General features: G+C 43.5%; 1 protein-coding gene across 2 annotated transcripts in view; it reads right to left on the bottom strand.

Annotated features, from left to right (window-relative positions):
* Nucleotides 1-12,755, bottom strand: part of DIDO1 (death inducer-obliterator 1) — an 85,847-nt gene extending 73,092 nt beyond the window's left edge. The window contains exon 1 of one of the 2 annotated variants that reach the window (XM_044455528.1): nt 12,636-12,755. The gene's annotated coding sequence lies outside the window, so the exon portion shown is untranslated. Of the gene's footprint in view, nt 1-6,032; nt 6,221-12,635 lie in introns of those variants that run through there. The other variant, XM_044455527.1, reaches the window with a different exon arrangement.
* Between the last annotated feature and the right edge of the window lie 19 nt (nt 12,756-12,774).

Here is a 12,774-nt window from a genome sequence, read left to right as displayed (position 1 = left end):
AACCAGGGGTCAGACTAGATGGCTCAGAAGCCCCCTTCTGACTCACTGTTTCTATGTGATCAGACTTTGCATTATAGCTCCCTATTACCTGTGTTACATCTTGCCTTGGTATTTCTTCTGAGTTTGTCACTTCCAGAGTAAAACACTTCATGTCTAACTGAAAATTTCCCATCCCAGTCCACTGTAGTTCACTCACACCAAGTACTGTGATGTTTAACTGTTACAATTCTTGCTTTATGGTTTCCAGTTTGCCTTCAGTCATACTTATCATGGTCCACATTCCAATTGCATGTGCTGTGCCTCACTGAGCTTTCCTTTCACTTCTGTGCATGTCAACCACTTGACTTTCCTTTAGCTGTGATCTAGTGTTCTTAGTGACAGGGCTATGTGTACTTGTCCTTTGTTCTTCTCCAGTAGATGACCAACTGCCTTCTGACAAGGAGTCTCATCTTCTGGCACTATATTTTGTTTCCTCTTGCATTGGTTCATATGATTCACAAGGTAAGAATATTCAGAAGTGTTTTACCATTGTGTTCTTCTGCGCAGTACCAGTGAAAGCTAGTTTGAGCTGTCACTGTGTGTGAAAGATCCTCCACCAATGACACCTTCAACTACCACTGCTGCCCAGCAGCTGCCTTTCAAGAGTTTCACTGCTCCCATCACCATTTGAAATATCCATTCTCTTCTGCTGTGGCTGTAACTCCTGAAAAGGGTAGCTGCATCTTAGTCTGGTGTCTCAGCTTGGCTCATTCTGCCTCGAGTCTCCTCCTATGAAACCAAGTTAGTGAGAGAGTCTGGCCTCCTGGAGGCATTGTTTTCAGCTTCTCTGACACTCTCAAACCCCTCTACCAAGTTAAGGTGTGCATCCAAAAGGGTGTTTTATATACACAGCACTAGTTAATGTTGGGGAAAGTCCCCAGAGTTCAACAAACACATCTTTAGATAGAAATTCAAGCTTTAGACAATGGCTGTATCAAAACAAACAAAAAAAAAACCCATGAACCGAAACATGCCTGAGATTAATTTTCATTATGCTCCATGCATCTCAAATGTATATAAAATGCCAGATTAAGTAGCTCAAGAATCTCAGCCTATAACATGGTTTCTCTTCCCTGCTCATGAAAAGCCAACATGTCCAGAAGTTTGTTCAATGCAGCCTTCCCCATCCTGGTGTCCTCCTGATGTTTATGACTACAACTACCAGCATTACTGACCCTCAGCAATGCTAGATGATTGTGATGGAAGCTGAAGTGCAAAACATTTGAAGGCCACCAAGCTGGGGAAGGTGTGTTAGTGCAAACCTTCCATCTGAAAGAGCAATCACAGTCATTCAGAATAAGGACTATTTCTCTAAAAATGTAAATATTATTATTGTGCAAAGCTGCACACTACCAAATTATGCCAGCAGTTGCATAAAAAGTAGCCTATTTCCTAACTCCAGGGGCTCTGGGGAATTACAAAACTCTAGGGGGAAAAGGGGTCAGGTAACCTTCAAAATTCCATAATTAAATTCCAAAATGATGAATATATCTTATGGATGTCCTGCTGGAAAGGGTCTCATATACCCTTGGTACTCTTTCTCTGATAAGGTCTTAAGCTCAGAGAAACCTAGGCAACTTCAGGCTGACATACTACATCATGGTAGGGTATCATATGATGGCACAGACCATAACTCTACCATCCACTAGGGAAGGAAAAATCAAAGGTGAGATTTTACACAACCAACACATGGAGGCTGTTCACATGTAACAGTAGCATCTGGCAGCAAACTGCAAGTTAATTAATCCATGAATCGTGGGAATGCTGCATTTCTGAGTTTGTGTAGTGTCCAAACACTGGCACTTTGGATTGTTTGTGGGTATGATTTGTTCTTGAATTAGGAGTTTCATCAACAAGGATTGGATGGCTTGAACCGAATGTATTCACTTCTCCAGTTTGGCATCTTAGGTTCTAAAATGTTTTATATCCAAAACATCCAGATTTTAATATCCTGATTTAAAAGATACAACTATAGCAGGGAAACCAGCAACTCAAAATATTTTCTGTTCCATTAGCTCAAAACAAAGTGCAGTGTACTGCATACATACCAGTTTTCATACTCTATTACAGCAGAGTCAGATACCACCAGTTGTTAAAGTTAAAATATAAAGACCCTACACTTTTCACAAAGGTGAAAAAGCAGAGACTGCAAGTGAAGTAGTAATCAGAAAAAATGCATTAGTGAGACAATGCACTAAGAAAAGTTACTACAATGCACCTATCATATATCCTATCATTCAAAATACCTTTTAAACAACTAAGACTGTTTTACCCTTACTTCAGTTTTAATCATCTACTATACATTAGGCAACATGACATTGAAGAGATTAACTTGCTTTTGTAAGCAAGAAAATATTACATTAACTCCCACGTACAATTATCTGCCCAACTTATCTAAAGTTTACCTTTAAAAACAGTTTCAACACTCAATCTACTAATGAAATCAAAATACATATCTCTGATCAAAGTCCCAATCCTCTTCCCAGGGAGCAAAACATCTATTTAATTATAGCAGAATTGTCCTCACATTAAGGAAATGACAAAGCAGTACAATCCAGTGCACATCTGTTCAAAGTCTCACTGAGTTCAAAGAATAACTTTCAGATAAATGTGTATAGTAAAATCCAGACAGGGCAATCCTAAGTGGATGTAAGGAGGGAACCACAGTGAAGCAATTAATACCCCCCTGGCAGTTCACAGCACCTAGGCTGGGATGTAGTGGGGAGGGGGAGGACTGAAATTAAAAAACAAAACAAAACAAAATGCTTTCCACTCTCCTCCTACTAGATTGGAAGAAACTACCTATACAAGGCTTCGGATCCTGTTTGGGGATAAGGGCTTTGGGATGCCCTCTCCTGATACTTTCCTAGAATATCCTGCTTTCACCCCTAATACCTGCAGAACACCAAGTGCAGGTCAACAATGATGTTTCCATAGCTACACAGGCAAGCACTGACTTCCCTGGAGTTACACCCCAATAACTAAAACTTCTTTCTCCGACTGCAGAAAGGGAAATCAGAAGCACAGTACCAAAGAGCACAGGACTGTTCCCTAGAACATCATAAATTCAACAATCTCTTTGTCTTCTCCCAAAGTGAAGCAAAGGAGGTATCACTGTGCTATGTTTATGAAATTGCTGAAAAACACATAAAGCTAAACGGCTTAACAATGCTGCACCCGTTCTTATACTCTGTGTATCAAACAACACCCTTGTTTCTGATTCTGTTTTACATGCTAATGGTTGGGTTCAGATAACATAATAACCCTCATCCAAGGGCTAACTGTTGAACCACGAACTACTGTTCCTCTGAACCCAACCATCTGAAGAACCCATGGTTTGTTAACCATGAACAACCCATGAAGAGAACTTGTGTTTTGTCACTGTTGAACGAATAACAAGTTATGTTGCTTCAACAATAACCAGTCTGAACCTATACTCAACCATAGTGTGAGTTAACAAGTTGTGTAAAACAGGGAGTGTCTCTCTCACTGTGTTCATATGATCAATGGTTAACAAACATACTGGGGGAGGGGGGTTGTTTACATGCATGAGTCTAAGCTGGTTCCTACCTGCTTGCTTCCATTTTCTTGAACAACTCAGGAATGTCCCTTCCTGTGGTTATTGTCAGGACATGGGAACTAAGTTTAGGGTGGGTTTATTTATTTATCTGCAGTTTTTATATGCCGTCCCAGTCGCATAAGTCCAAACACTCCAGTATTTTAACCCATGTTTTATCTTTGGGTTGTTTCAGAGAGATGATTCAGATCAGAAATAGAAAGCAGGCAGGAAGCAGTTCACTCACTCCTGCAAAGCTACACAAATTGGTGAGATGTTTAACATGGCAATTGATGTTACATGTGAATGGATTATATGAGCACAGGTGTTACTTGCTGTCTATTATGTGAGCATTTTTAAGAAATCACAGTTGTGAATTGCAATATAAATATGTTATGTAGCTCTCAAGACAAAACTTAAATAGCTATCACTGTTACATCTATACTATTAATTTCCCATATCCCTCAAAATGAATTACATATTTCTATTCTTACTTCCAAGGTGCACTAGTATATCAACAGCTAGAACATCTGGAAAGTTTAATGTTAAAAATTAATACCAGTTTACTAGAGGAAACTATTCTGTCTTAAGCATTTAATTCTAATAGAAAAACATTTGAGAACATTTTGCCAGTTACAAAATGGGGAGAAGTATCTTAAATGGGAAAGCAATGAACATCAGTGAGTCTCCTTATTTGATCACAGCAGCACAACTATGGAATTGCCCAATGAAAGATTCCCATATGACCCCGCTGCTGTGGCCATACACTGTATTATTTGTAATGCTTCAATGTGGACGATGCAATACTTATAGATCTAGCTTATAGATGCAATCTGACAACTTTTTTTGAGTTAGCAAATTTCTATATAAAAGAAAATGTAATATCTGCCTCTGGTCATATTTATGGATAGAAAGGTGGAATATAATTCTACAAATAATATCCATTAGTTGCACACAATAACCTGGAAAATAGTTACACAAACATTAAACTATTTTATAAATTCGAGGCGGTATATATTCTTAATAAAACTATTACTTGTGTGTATAAACTATCAAGGTCTAGTGCACTTCTAAACACACTAAGGATTTAGTTTTTGAAATGAACTGCATACATGTATTCAGCCATGTATCGTAATATTGTTAACATGTTCAGTTTTGTGAAAGTTTTTCCCTTTCAAACGTTTTATGAATACAATATAATCTGCCTTATATATTCTATTACTAAAATAGTGTATGTTTCTTATAACATAAAACTTAAATTGAAATATTTGATGTATTTGAAATATTTGAGTTGGGACCTTCACCAACCACATACCGACTGTTAAGGCTGAGCACAGAAACCACGTGCAGTTTGCCCCTGAACAACCATTCTCTCAGAATTAGAGAGCAAACTTAGGTGCAAACTGTTTGGTGGGGGAAGTGGAGACGCGTCCATGTTTAGCCACTGAAACGGTAACAGGCCTCCATGGTAATTGGCAAGACCCAGCAGAGATTGTTTGGGGTAAAAGGGAGGGGGCTAACGACAACTGAACAAGGCTTGTGGATTTTTAAAAAATAGACAACAGGCAAAAGGACAAAACAACAAACAGTTGGAAATACAATCCTTTGTCTACTCACAAGTCCCAGTTAATTCAATGAGGCTTAATGCCAGTAAATATATAGCCTCAAGCATGCAAACACTTAAGTCCCGCTAAAGACAATAGGGTTAACTTCTGGGTAGACATGAACAGGACTGCATTGACAACGGATTGTTTAAAAAGAAAAACCTAGAAAGCGTTACTGCAAAATGATGTTTAAGTCACACATTCAAAGTTGGTATTTCCATGAGGCTCACGAATTGGAAACCGTGGGGAAAGGGGGCCGATAAGGAGCCTGGTAAGCAAGCCAAGAACCACGTCCTATTTCTAAATCAAAGACACCAGTAATTCCAAGTCACACCCAGATTATTACTACAGAAAAGGAAGGCGCGTCCGAATTAAATTTCTTTCCTTTCCTACCGCACAAAGGGCGCAAGGGAATGGATCAGGAATCCACAGATGGCTGGGCTTGGCCTGGGCCTCTCACCTACCCGACCAGGCCTCCTACCACCGCCCGGAAGGCCCAGGCAGCCGCCAAGTTCCTCTTTCCCCGCTTCCCTCACGCGCTACCAAGAGCCCCCAAGATTTCTCCGGGCTCCCCTCAAATTTCCAGGCGCCTCGACGGGGCGGGCCGCTGCGACGTCACGGAGCATTTTGACGCCATCCGATTATGGCTTCACCGCCGGTTTGCGCGGAGCTTTTCCGCCTTTCGCCCCGCAAGATGTCGGGGGCCGCGCTTCGCCAAGGGCTCAAGGCCGCTCCGCCCGCCCGGCCGCAGTTGCACCGCTTCCGCGCCCGCGCCACCTCCACCACTGCCCAGCCAGGCCCGAAGCGCCGGGCCGCCGGCATCCTTTACTCACCGAAGAGGAGGGAAAGGGGGGATCGACGGAAGGGGGCGCGTTCCCGCCTCGGGATCGGGCCTCTCGGGTCTTCACCGCCTCAGCCCAGACGCGCGGCGGCTACGGCCGCCATTTCCTCCTCCTCTCCTCCTCACGGCTGCTTTGCAGAACGCCTGGGCGGGGAACTTGTTGCTCCGCCCGCGCCGAGGCTGGAGAATCGGTCGCCAAAATGGCCGCCTGAGGAGGATGCGCGCGCGCGCTCGCGAGGACGGTGAGGGGGGGGCGCTCTCCCTGGTACTCACTGACACTTCGGAAGGCTCCGCCCCACACGCGGCGGGAGAGGGAAGAGAGCGCGGGCGGGAGTCCGTTGCTCTCCTTGCCAGAGGGACCCTGAGCGCGCTCGGCCGCCCCCTCTGGACGGGAGGAGGGAGCGGCGTTGCTCTCGCCTACGACGGCGTGGGGAGGAGGGTGCGCGCTGAAGGGCAAGGATCAGAACACGGGATAAAACCCACGTGCTGGGGCTGAGCACGGGTTATCATCGAGCAGTGGTTCATGGTGGTGTCAACCATGGTTTGTTAACTACAACAGGCCACAGTTCACAGCCCAGGGACAAAACATCGGTCCTCTTCATGGGTTGGTTCTGGTTTTATATTGTTACTTCTTGTATTTTAATTTTATGCTGTGAGCCGCCCCGAGGCTTTGGCGAATGGGGCGGCATAGAAATGTTTTAATGAATAAATAAATAAAAGATTTCTTCGCACGACTGGAATCAGGTTGAGAGTGCCTATGTTTTATAACTGAATGCTGAGATTTGTAATTTGAGGTGTTAACCACCTGATAATCTCTTGACCACCTGATAACACATATTTCTGGCCATGGAGCAGACTGTTTCATAAGAGAAGCATTCTTGAAAGTGCATGGCCTTGCCTACTTACCAACATAACTTAGATACAAAAAGATACATTTGACACGTGTGGACAGAAGTATCTTTTGCTAGCTCTGACTTGGCTAAACAGCCAGACATCTGTTTCCTGTAAGCTGCAGGGCAGTCTAGACTGCTGGGGAACTAATGGATCTTTGCAAAGGGCACTTTTGAAACAAATGCACACACTTCCCCTTTCTAGGGTCCCTCCACTTTCCTGCCCTATTTAATGTTCTGTCCTTACACTGCCTTGATGGGACAATACCTGTGTATATGTTGGTATTTCATTTCCTGAGAATCCATGATCTCACACTGCAACTTGATTAAGTTCTATAATTGACCACCTGAAAACATTTAAAAAAAAATAACTGCTACAAATTGTGAGCAAATTCAGTCTGTAGGACATAACTCACAAGAACATAAAACAGAGCAGGGAAACTGGAAATCCAACAGCATCTATCTAGCTTTATCTTCCTTCTATCTTGTTTCATGAATGAAACTGTATTAACATGAGCGGCAAAATGAAATGATTCAAGATACATGTTCAGTACAAGTTGGAGTATGCCTAGATAAGAGACCATTCCTGCTCGGTACTATAGTTAACTTGTTGGACAAGTTAAAGAAAAGAAAGCATGGCTTGACAAGAACCTAAGAGCAATAACTGCTGAATCAGAGCGGGGAATATTTAGCCCAGCATTCTCTTCACACAGTTGCCAACCAGCTGCTCATGGGAAACCCACAAGCAGGACATGAGTGCAGCACCCATGTTCCCCAGCACCTGCCTCAGATACTGGAAGGAGCACAGAGCCATCAAGATGAATGTTATTCAGCTATTCAGTCATGTCTGACTAAGTGATCCCATGGGCCGAATCTCGCCACACTTTCTGATCCCATGCCACCTCTTTCAGCTGAACGATGCTCTGGCCCACATCCTCTTGGAGGGACTCTCACCACCGTGCTCCTTGGTGACCTGGTTTTCTCTTGCCGCTAAGCATTCCAAGCATTAAATCTTTTTCTAAGGAGCTTGATTGCATAACGTGGCCAAAATCCATGAGTCTCAGTTTTGTTATCTTGCCGGCTGGGTATGCATCTGGTTGTTGCTTGTTTGTGACTCCTGCTGTGCATCGAATGCACAGGAGTCTCCGCCAACACAGTTCGAACAAGTCCATTTTCCTCTTGTCTAGCTTTTTCATTGACCAACTTTCACAACCGTAGGCTGCAATAGGAAAAGTGATCACTTTGACCAATCTGCACTTGGTTGCCAAGCTGATGTTCTTGTTTTTCCACACATGATTCATGCTTGTTATTGCCATACAACCTAGTGAAATTTATCACTTTATTTCTGGACTGCAAGATCAAGATGAATAGCACTAGATAACCTTCACCTCTATGAATTGGTCCAATGCTCTTTTAAAGCTATCTAAATTGGTGGCAGTCACTATATCGACTATATATAGTTCTTGCTGTGAGCCGCCCCGAGGCTTTGTTGCGATGGGGGAGGCATAAAAATGTTTTAAATAAATAAATAAATAAAATATCCCACGGAAGTGAATTCCATAGTTCAACTCTGGCTGTGTGAAGAAGTCCTGTTATCTGTTGTCAATCAGAAGGTCTCCATCCAGTTCAACTTCTTCAATATACTCCAGGGAAGACTGGCCCAGTTGGCAAGCAAAGAGTGACCACTATGTTGTTGACTTTCCCCTGTGAGCCTGTTGCTATTGTGGCAGGAACCATTTTGAACATTTCAGCTGTGCTGGGCTGCACTGGTCCTTCCATACGAACCTGGTGAGGCAGCTTGTTGGGGTGGTCACTAAGCCATCAGCAACCTTTAAAAAGCACATGGGCTCTCGGTGGCTTGTAAACCACCCCAACAACCCACCCCTGCTGTGGGGTGCATTTACCCATAGCGCCTTCTCATTACAAGAGAGGCAGGTCTGTAGGTAAGAGAGTCACGGCATGTGCCAGGCAGACATGCACACAGGTAGGGCTTGTCTCAGCAACAAAGGTTCAGATCCTGTTGCCCTAGGATGATCGTTCTAAAGCCCTCAGGATATCATGCACCCAGAGCAGTGAGCCCTGAATTGTGTGCCAGAGGATCTGAACTGCGTCTTCCAAATGAAGCCAGCCAGTTGGATGCATTTGCCCACAGGATGGTATTGTCATTTATCAACCCTGCCTGTCTCTACCAAAATGTGGATCGTGACCTATTTGCCCCAGTAGGCGCAAGAAGAATGCTCCCCAGAGAGGTCTGCCTGGCACCGTCATTATTTGTTTTTCGGAGCCAGGCTAAGACCTTTTCATTTAAACAATATTTTAACCATTTTTAATATCATCTATAGGTTTTTTAATTTGCAGCCAGGATGAATCTTGATTTTATGTGCACTATTTGTATTGTGTTTATTTATTGCATGTAAGCCGTCCTGAGGCTCAAGAGAATGGGACGGCACACAAAAATTCTAAATAAATAAATAAGTACACACCAGTCTTGCAGCTGACAGGCACGGAAATACCCCCATTGCCCAGAGAACGGGGCAACAGCAGGCCGGATCCAGGGCAGCAATTTTAACTGCAGCAATAAGATGCCTGTCAGAACTGCTCAGCAGAATTCACACAGGCCATGCAGATCTATACACTCACTCCATCAGAAGCAACCCTGCTACTGGTGCTGGTTGGAAAGTGAAGAGCGGGATGCTAACAGCTCCCCTCAGTTAAGGGTTATTTCAAGTTCAGATTCACAGCTCGAAAGCATAAACAACCAGAGATAAGAGCCGGTTTAGGGCCTTTATAGCCAGAAAATGGTTTGGCTGTAACAGAGATCGCTTGTACATATTCAGTCACTTGTATACTTCCCCTGCAGAAGAGAGGGGGAGGTGCACCGGGTTTCCATAGCTTTGCCTTTTTGGGGGGAATGTATAGTATTTATATTTGTGTGAGTAAATATTTTATACACACACTGGCTTTGGATTTTCTAGGGCTAAAGTCTATCTTAAGTTAAAATATGTAAGAAAGATAGACTAATTTCAAAATACATTGCTTAATGAAGATTCAGCTTTCCCCTCCTCAGTAGCTGTGGTGTCCACTGGATACCAAGAGCGCCATTTTGAATGTGGGGAAATGAATGAGCTAAGAAGAAAAGAAGTGGGAAAAAGCAGCAGCCATAGAAGAGGAAGACCAAATAAGAGGTGAAATGATCTCATAAAGGAACCCACAGCCTTGAGTGTGCAAGAGCTGAGCTGGGCTGTCACGGACAGGACATGGAGGAAGGTCTTCATTCAAAGGGTTGCTACAAGTCAGATAACTTAACAGCACATAACAACAAACGCAGATCTAAAGCTTTCCTTTCTGTGACGCTTGACTGTGTCCTTCATTTGCTCAGCTAGACACAACTGTATACCTGAGAAACTGTGTGGAAGTGCCTTAACTTTTCCTACAACAGGCAGCTCTAGTTTTCTGTTTCTTGTTTGTAAAAATCACAGATTTGTGGTTATGGGATCTTGTTCTTAACTCTGTTGTGATTTTCCCTACATATTGCACATGGTATCTATTTTTCTTTTACATCCAATTTAGCAAAGCATTTTAGGCAAGAGTGTGTATTACTGCTTATTTGATACCATGGGTTTATTAGTACCTTTGCTCCTAAAAAAAGCCTTTTCAAGATGAGTGCAGGTAATGCAACATGCTGATTTACATTGCTGTGATCCTGGGCTGCAAATATCTTAAGTGCAGTTACTGTTTAACTACACTTTATGCAAATTGAGTGGGGTTTTTTTTAATGCCATACATGGGGAAGAATTAATGGCTTCCACTAAATGAGCACAATAGGATATAAATGGCTGAATATCTTTTACTATGTCCTAGTAATTAAGGGCAGCAGGATGGTAAGCCACAATAAATGGATGGAATGTGATTTTCTTTTGGAGCATCAGCCTTTCCATGATAAAGGAGATTCTGCACCAATAGTCAAGGACCTGTGGACCTATGAAAATGGCTTGTGCCTTGGAGTACTCTCTACTATTTATTTAAAACATTTATACTGTTTGATTAGCATAATGCTCTCAAAGCTGTTTTCACAATATCATTAAAATATACAAATTCCAGCAACTGCAACAATTTAAAACAGATTCGCCTGCAATAAAAACATCTGTCCAATAATTTTTTTCCTATACTACAACAACACAGGACAATAAATAATAACAACTATTCCACATGTACCAGACAGTTTAAAAGTCAATATAAAACTAGAAAGTCTACAATTAAAATAGTGGAATGTACCTGGCATTGGTGCCAGGTGCATTTCCCTGGGGAGCTGATTCCACAAGTGGGGTGCCACAGCCAAGAAGGCCCTTCCCTTTGTAGCCACCCTCTACACTTCCTTCCGGGGTGGCTCATGGAAAAGGTCCTCTGTAGATGATCTAAGGGTCCAGGTAGGTGTATTTGGGAAAAGGTATTCCTTTAGATATCCAGGCCGTATACCATTTAGGTCTTTATATGTTAGTGTAAGCACCTTAAAGCGTGCCCAGACTTCAACTGGTAACCAGTGCCGGTGATATAGCACTAGATAGATATGTTTGTATCTACCTGTCCCCATGAGTAGACAAGCTGCTCCATTCTGTACCAACTTAAGTTTCCAGACCATTTTCAAGGGCAGCCCCATGGAAAGCGCAGTAGTCTAAACATGCAGTTATCAGTGCATGGATTACTAATGCTAGGTTCTGCCTGTCCAGATAGGGACACAGTAAATCAACTAAAGTTAATGGAAGACGCTTCCTGACTACAGATGTCACCTAAACTCCAGGAACAGTTCCAAGTCCAGGAACACCCCCAAGCTCACACTCCAGCCCTTAGGGGGAGTGTAGCCCCATCCAGAATACGGCAGATAGCACCCCTCTGGTTCAGGATTCTTCCTACCAATAGCACCTCCATCTTGTCTGGATTAATCTTCAAGTTATTTACCCCATCCAGTCCATCACTCCAGAGAGGAATCGGCTGGTCAGGTAGGAGCAGAACCATTGCAAAGCTGCACTGCCAACTTCTAGCCCAACCAGCCTATCCAGAAGGATACCATGGTGGATGGTGTCAAAAGTTGCTGACAGGTCCAGGAAAACCAACAGGGATGCTCTCCCCATGTCTTTTTCCTGGCAGAGGTCATCCCACAGGGTGACAAAGGCAGCTTCAGTCCCAAACTGGGCCTAAAACTGGGACTGAAATGGATACAGATGATCCTTACCCTCCAATAGTGCCTGGAGCTACCTGGCCACGACCCACTCAAGCACTGTGCCCAAGAAAGGAATGTTTGCCAGCGCTGTATAGTTATTACTATCTTCTAGGTCCAGGGTTGCCTTCTTCAGGAGGGATCTAATCACTGCCCCTTTTAAAGGAGACAGGACCAGCCCCTCCTTCAGAGAGGTATTTACAACTGCCTGGATCCAGGTTTGCAAGGGTCAAGAGTAAGGGTTGGGGTTGCTCTCAGCCTAACCTACCTCACAGGGTTGTTGTATGTGAGCCACACTGACCCCCTTGCAAAGGGGAAAACGGGTAGGATAGAAATGTAAGGATGTTCACAAGAGCTGATCAGGGTTGTCAAGGGCAGGCACGCCGTAAGTTGGCATGATCTGACGGCATGTAACCACTACAACGAACGCTAGCATACATAATATTTTTTTAAAATTTTTTAAAATATTTTTTAAGATTCTACAACTTACATTCTCTCTACATCTCAAGCTACCCTCCGAAGTGGACCATTTCCCCGCCTAAGGATGCCCAGGGCCGCTCTCTCAGCTCCTAGCTCAGACCAGCCGTTCTAGGCCTCCGGCCTTCCCCTCTACGGCCATGTTGCCCGAA

This window comes from Varanus komodoensis, unplaced genomic scaffold (assembly GCF_004798865.1).
Source record: "Varanus komodoensis strain SLA01 unplaced genomic scaffold, ASM479886v1 scaffold8, whole genome shotgun sequence".
Lineage (NCBI taxonomy): Eukaryota > Metazoa > Chordata > Lepidosauria > Squamata > Varanidae > Varanus > Varanus komodoensis.
This window is presented reverse-complemented; position numbering and strand designations above follow the sequence as displayed.